At 41.7% G+C, this 7322-nt stretch overlaps 1 pseudogene; it reads right to left on the bottom strand.

The window, feature by feature from the left end:
- Positions 1 to 898: 898 nt before the first annotated feature.
- On the bottom strand, positions 899 to 1016 carry LOC126413682 (5S ribosomal RNA; annotated as a pseudogene).
- Positions 1017 to 7322: the final 6306 nt, after the last annotated feature.

Raw genomic sequence — 7322 nt, 5'->3', positions numbered from 1 at the left:
ATGGGAAAATCTGCTGACGTTGTCTTCACTACAAATACTGCTTTGATGCAGCTCTCCATGCCCTCTATCCTGCACAAACATCTTCATCTCCTAATAAACACTGCAACTTACATCCTTACTGATCCCTTGATGTCTCAGAATGTGTGCTATCAACCGATGTCTTCTTTTAGTCAAGGTGTGCCACAAATTTCTTTTGTCCTCAATTCTACGTAATAGCTCCTCATTGGTTGCATGTTCTGCCCATCCAATCCTCAGCATTCTTCTGTAAAATCACATTTCTTAGGGTTCTATTCTCTTCTTGCCTGAATTGTGTATCGTCCACGTTTCATTTCCACACAAGGCTATGCTCCATCGAAGTATCTTCAGGAAAGACTTCCCAACTCTCCAGTCTACATTTTAGTTAACAAATTCCTCGCCGGCCAGAGTGGCCGAGCGGTTCTAGGCGCTACAGTCTGGAACCGTTCTACCGCTACGGTCTCAGGTTCGAATCCTGCCTCGGGCATGGATGTGTGTGATGTCCTTAGGTTAGTTAGGTTTAAGTAGTTCTAAGTTCTAGGGGACTGATGACCTCAGCAGTTAAGTCTCTTAGCTCAGAGCCATTTGAACCATTTTTGAACAAATTCCTCATCTTGACGATTTTCTTGCGATTGGCTGTTTACATTTTGTATACTCTCTATAGAATACAAAGGACTCCGTCTTCAGGCCACAAGTGGCCCAAGTGGCCCATCGGGACCATCTAACCGCAATGTCATCCTTATCTGAGGAAGCGGATAGGAGGGGCGTGTGGTCAGCACACCGCTCTCCTGGTCGTTAAGATGGTTTTCTTTGACCGGAGCCGCTACTATTCGGTCGAGGAGCTCCTCAATTGGCATCACGAGGCTGAGTACACCCCGGAAAATGGCAACAGAGCATGGTGGCCCGGATGGTCACCCAACCAAGTGCCGGCCACGCCCGACAGCGCTTAACTTCGGTGATCTGACGGGAACCGGTGTATTCACTGCGGTAAGGCCGTTGCCCTATTCTCTCTAACTCGGTCGTCATCACTTATCGTACTAACCGCACGCCAGCCATGTACGAACCGTCCACAACCCATTTACCGAGCGAGGTGGCGCAGTGGTTAGCACACTTGACTCGCATTCGGGAGGACGACGTTCAATCACGTCTCCGGCCATCCTGATTTAGGTTTTCCTTGATTTCCCTAAATCACTTCAGGCAAATGCCGGGATGGTTTCTTTGAAAGGGCACGGCCGATTTCCTTCCCCATCCTTCCCTTACCCGAGCTTGCGCTCCGTCTCTAATGACCTCGTTGTCGACGGGACGTTAAACACTAATCTCCTCCTCCTCCAACCCATTTAGGAGGATTAGGGAAAGACCAGCCCTTCAGATCCAGGCTGAAGAAAACCTCCTTCCCCCAGAACCCGAACTTATCGTAGACAGTAGCCAAAGGGAAAGCACCTAGGCAAAGCCAAGAAATGAGATGCTACACCATGACTTGGACCTTCTCACTCAAATTATCTTGGACGTGAAACAAGGGGTTTAGTTCAAGATTCTCGTTGAGCACGACTTGCCCTTTCTTCAACATCTTCATTTTAAGTATGATGGGTGCTCTTCTGTTCTCCAAGACAGCAGCAGTCACGTCCACAGGGCTGCATTCATACTTTTCTACGTTGACTGACTGTTCCATCGGTTCATGGTAGAATATTTTATACATTCTTAATGTAACATACACGGGACTGGTGTAACATTCTACAATATTTATCATTTTATTTTACAAAAAGGTTTTTGGCTGTTAACGCACTTCGACTGCACCGCTGAATTTCCACCGCTGAGTTTCCCGAAGTTAAAGAAAAGAAAAGTCTGGGGCTACTTAGAACAGCGGATGAAGTGTGACAATTGATATCGCCATGATATGGTAGCTATTCGGGGCCTGATCACCAATGAGAGACTTCAAGTGGATACAGCATACCTGAAGGAACTTGTGAATTCCGTTCCTCGCCGAACTGAGGGTATTTTGAAATCTACAGGCAGCGCTACGCGGTTGCATGGGGATGTCTTAATTTATTGTCCAGGCTTTGTAAGAAGAATTATAGAAATAGTGGAATAGAATGTAGCGAAGAGAGAGATTACTGGTTTGCTGACTCTTTGATGAGTCTTTAAACGAGATACCATTTGTAAGCGACATCTTTTATGAAGTACAAGAAACTGTATAGATGCGGCAGTATGACAGGGAGGACAAATAAATAGTGAATGCCACGACCGTCCCTCTAGTCGTCGCTTTGAACCCGTTTCCTGTAAGAGGCTTATTCAGACTGAATTGTTAACTACTGTAGCATTTCCCCTAATTTTCTTAATTGTGGCTGTGTCGTCTGCCTTTTTGTTACAAACAGCAGCAGCAAAAATTGTATAACTAGATCAGTGGTCTTCAGTATGAACCAGTCCAGTGTCAAAAGTATATGAAATACCAATGAGACTACATTTACAAATTTAAAATATTCTGAGTGGTAACTGTCGCTAAATCCGTTGTAACGAAATTTTTTTGTAAGGTATTGCTTTTAGAAGAAATAACAAAATTATGTATTCTTAATCAGTAAGAGCACAACTTTCCTACAGGTAATTTCCTTACAACTGCAGAAGGTGACTTATGTCTTCATAGTAGAAACAATTTTCGTGCCTCGTATCTTCTTATTCAGTATTAAAGAGGACCCACGCTAAATATTCCTTGTCACGAGAATCACCATTTCCGCGACGAATTCGCAGCATCCACCAGGATCTTCCTCAAAGTCCACTCCGTGTATACAACTTTCCTCAAAACTTCAGACAATAGTAGCCTTTTCCTTTTCTTCTACAGGAAATTTGGGCTAACGCCATACATTAACTCGAGAGCAGTCCAAATCAGGTACGCTTGAGCATTATTTACCTGTGGATACTTCTGAAAAGAACTTCTATTAAGAAGCGTGGAAAAGTGTACTGTTTGTGATTTTGAATGTGATTCTGTAAACATTGAATTTAAATGAAATAACTTGTGGGACACCATCTGGTACGCAACACATTTTGTTATTGGTAATTAGAAACTTTTGGTAGAGATCGCCAGCATTAGTCCACACAGTTAGCTTATTTTTGTGAGGCAAAGTAACATAATACAGTCTTTATTAACCATAAGCATTTTAAGTTTCAGTACATCTTATTTTAATCTCCAAGAATGGGTTACATGTTTGAGCTACATAAATTCACTTATCGGTTATAATCTATTTCTTTTCTACTCTTTCTAGTTATTCTTCGACGTATACTGTACTTGTTTACTTAACATTTAGCATACATAAGTAGTGTTGTCTTCCTGATGGTTTCACATTCTTGTTCTACGGCTCCGCACTGTCAGTGTTTCATTTTTATATAATGAAATGCTTCAAACACAACGTTTCAAACAATTACTCCCCATCTGTAAGACAATATGTGATAGCAGTACACTCCTACGTTACAGAACCTCCTCTCCATCTGGGACAGTCTATTGTTAAAGCCTTCTAGATTTCCTTTGTCTGGATAATCTTACTTCTTCTGCTCTTGTATCGTCCTCAAGTTTGATGTGCAACACATCTATTTTTTCTCCTCTGCTGTTCGTCACCATCGTCTTTGTTTCCTTTATGATCAGCCGTTTAATTATTCTCCTACATGTCTTGAATTCAGTCAAAAGCGGCGACATGCGAACCTCAGACTTCTGTCAATTGTCTTGATATTGTATTTTTCTTGCTCTGAAAATTTCTTTCATTTCGTGCATTACTTCTTTGACTCACAAGTTATAAACAACATCGAAAGACAATCGTGTTGCTACGCACTTTCCTCTGTTGAATATCTGCTTTTATCCTCCCCCTCTCCCCCCCCCCCCCCCGCCCACCCCCTTTAGCTTACTGACATCGTGCAGGTTCCTCCTCCGTCCTGAGGATCACGGTCGTCTTGTATCGACATACGATGTGGTAGGATCGCACTAGACCCACAAATGCCACGCAAGTATTCTTGCCTTTATTTATTCTTCTTTCGATTACAGGACACAATGTTAGACTTACTTCTCATTCCTGAAACCAAACTGCTCATGTACCAGTTCTTCTTTCTGTTCTTCAGTATATTACTCTGACCAGCATATTATTCTGACGTCATCCAAACATTTATGAGTTCTTTGTAGAGTTTGGAGCTAATGACTTATGGAAATCTGATGGTACACATCCTGCTCCGTAATTTTTGTTCAAATGGTTCAAATGGCTCTAAGCACTATGGGACTTAACATCTGAGGTCATCAGTCCCCTAGACTTAGAACTACTTAAACCTAACTAACCTAAGGACATAACACATATCCATGCCCGAGGCAGGATTCGAACCTGCGACCGTAGCAGCATCGCGGTTCTGGACTGAAGCGCCTAGAACCGCTCGGTCACAGCGGCCGGCGCAGTTTTTGTACGTCATTTATTTCAGTATTGCCACGACTCACACTGTCAGGGACCACAATGTATGTAGGAATGTGTCAGTAGGGTCCTGACAAGCGTACGACCTCTTCCGCCTAATTCCGAAAGCAAATTCGTATGAGACTGTATTTCAGACGCAAGTATTTCACTCCCAGTATCTACAATTGCACGATTTTAATTTACCAGACGAAGGCTAAGGCTCTCTCGTCAAAATGGGAGTGTGCATTTTGTTCTCAGTCATGCAATGGGTCTATTTTGCTTAACGACAACTAAATAAGTAGGCCTGCACGAACCGCACATGGGACAAACGCTGAAGAATGTATGCTATGAAACAGAGATTGCGACATGTGGGATAAAACATTAACAGTGAAATTTAATTTAAACAAGATTTAACATTTATTTTCGTAATCAAATTGGAAAAGCAGTACACATTTATATAAAAACATAGCGGTTAGCGGTTGCTGTGCCTGCTCAATAACCACGTGAGTGCAACAGATAATCAGGTGCCTCGCCTGGTGGGCGTGTGAATCTTTAGAGTCTCGTAAAATGTGAATCACTTAATGGTAAGGAGTCACGCCCGCACCTCAAATTCGTACTAACACCAGAAACACATGTAGTCGACAAAATGTTTGCACCACAGGCCTAAAGCATACGGAAAACTAAAGCCGTGAAACTGAACGAGAATTGCGATCCAAAGTGTAGATCAGATCGGGAATGCCTGTAAATCACAGAACACACGTGAAGACAATGCATTTTAGGTCCTACAAATATAGAATAAGAACAGAAAATCGACGAGCTGAAGGTTCGTTTGTTTTTCAAACACGTGGCCCTAACCACACAAAGTCAGACCAAGAAAAAAATTTAAAAAATTCGAAAAGTCGGTTAATCCGTGGTAGGGACTAACCATATAAGTACATTATCGCGGAATAATTGCAAGATGAAACAGATTTCGGGTACTGAAGGTTCTCCGAAACGACGACGGACACGTAGGATTGAGCAAACAAAGACACACGCACTAACGGATGGAAATTACTGTATGCCGACGAAACTAACGAAAAAGAAGAAGAAATGATATAACACACACATACAGGCGCACATTCACAATGGGATACACGAAGTCTAATTGAGACTAAGCAGAGTTCACACACCGCTCCCCCACATGTCTAAGTTCTCGTTAAACAAAGTAACTATTAGTGAAATGAAACAATTACAAAAAACCCTACCACTTCCCATTTCGAATGAAATGTTCTGTATGATTATGCAGCTGAACCTAGAAAAGAAATGGATTAAAACTTCGGCTACGTTGGAACTTACACAGACTTAGTTACCATACTCACTGCTGCAAACGAGCTGCTACGAGGAACCTCTCTCTCCAAAATCCCAGGGTCCAGTGCCCACCATCCTGACCTGGTAATGGTCCCCACACACAGGCGGCGGTGTCGGAGAACACTCTTACCGCACCTTCACAACTTGAGCACACTAGCGCTTCGACCAGAACGGAACGAAACCTCTTCGCCACTCTCTAAGCGTACACCAAAGTTGGCTAAACTGCCACAATAGCAGACAAGAAATTTGCCTGCCACCAGACATGACGAAAACTTAATACACGTAAGCTTTCACTCACTCTAAGTCATTCTAAGATGGTAGGAATGGGAAAGAAGGATAGCAGTACAATGTAAAAACACTGCAATTAATTGTGGGGAAGGTGTAGTTAGCGAAGATGCATAATAAATCAGTACACGGATATAAAACAGACATAGAATAAACATCAGTTGAGGGAATGTATGCAGTTGTGGCTGGCTGGAACATGCTTAGCTGCCGATTATTTCTGCTGGAATGCACCGGAAGTTTAAGGTGCTATAGGACATGTGAAATAACGTTAAATTTTATTCAGACATTATGACGGACACCCTTCAATGTGTGTCTGGCCGTGTGTGTCCTGCTAAGCTTAAGAACCTTTGTAGTGAATTTACAAAAATAAAAAAGACTTCCTCTCGTCGTGGTACTTGAAATATGCAAAAAATTACTTCTTTTCTATTCCTAGTCCACAATAAACGCTTCAGCAGAAGTGCGTGGCCAATGCATTGAACACCTAACGATTTCTAAAGTGCACCATAGTAGTAAGCCAAGTACTGTATGTAGCATGTTCCGTCGCTTCCATGTCAAAGTCGTTTGCATTACGATGAGATGGAAGCTTGTCGTGCAGTGAGAAACTTGTACTTCACTTTATTCATCACCTGTAGTTAAATTTCACGTCTAAGGTTCTGAGTATTTACAGTTTCACTTTTCATGCTGTGAATATTATATTTCGTATTAGTAGTGAGTTATTTTGTATTAGAAAGAACGTGCCTGCAGTAGCCAGCATCAAAAAAGTCTTGGATGCAAATAAAAACCTAAAGAAGAACTAAGATTCTTAGTTTTTTATGGAACGTAATTATTATGTCACTTTCGCTCTTTGTTACTGCTTTGTTCAACCTAGGAATGCTTAATCAATGGTGCTTTAAGCTTTTTTGGCCCCGACTGAAATGCGCAAAACTTCTCACATTTACGTAGGTCAGATCTAGAAAATATTCGTAAATCCAGTCTTCTACGGCATATCCGTTTGTGTGATAAAAATAAATCTTTAGTTCACAATTTTTTTTGTCCAGCTCCACGGCATTCTAGTAAATATGCACGATGGTGTGCTGAAAAATAATGCTTCTGAAATTTTTATGTGAAAAACACTTAAAACTTTGTAAATAAAACTAACTTTATTAACATTCTACATATTTACTCTTCACGTCTACATATTTATTTCTCAACATAGCCACACTGGTAACGAGCACATATCTCCCAAAGAGAGAGAGATTTGTTGATACTGCCACTGTAGAA

This window comes from Schistocerca serialis, chromosome 7 (assembly GCF_023864345.2).
Source record: "Schistocerca serialis cubense isolate TAMUIC-IGC-003099 chromosome 7, iqSchSeri2.2, whole genome shotgun sequence".
Taxonomy (NCBI): domain Eukaryota; kingdom Metazoa; phylum Arthropoda; class Insecta; order Orthoptera; family Acrididae; genus Schistocerca; species Schistocerca serialis.
This window is presented reverse-complemented; position numbering and strand designations above follow the sequence as displayed.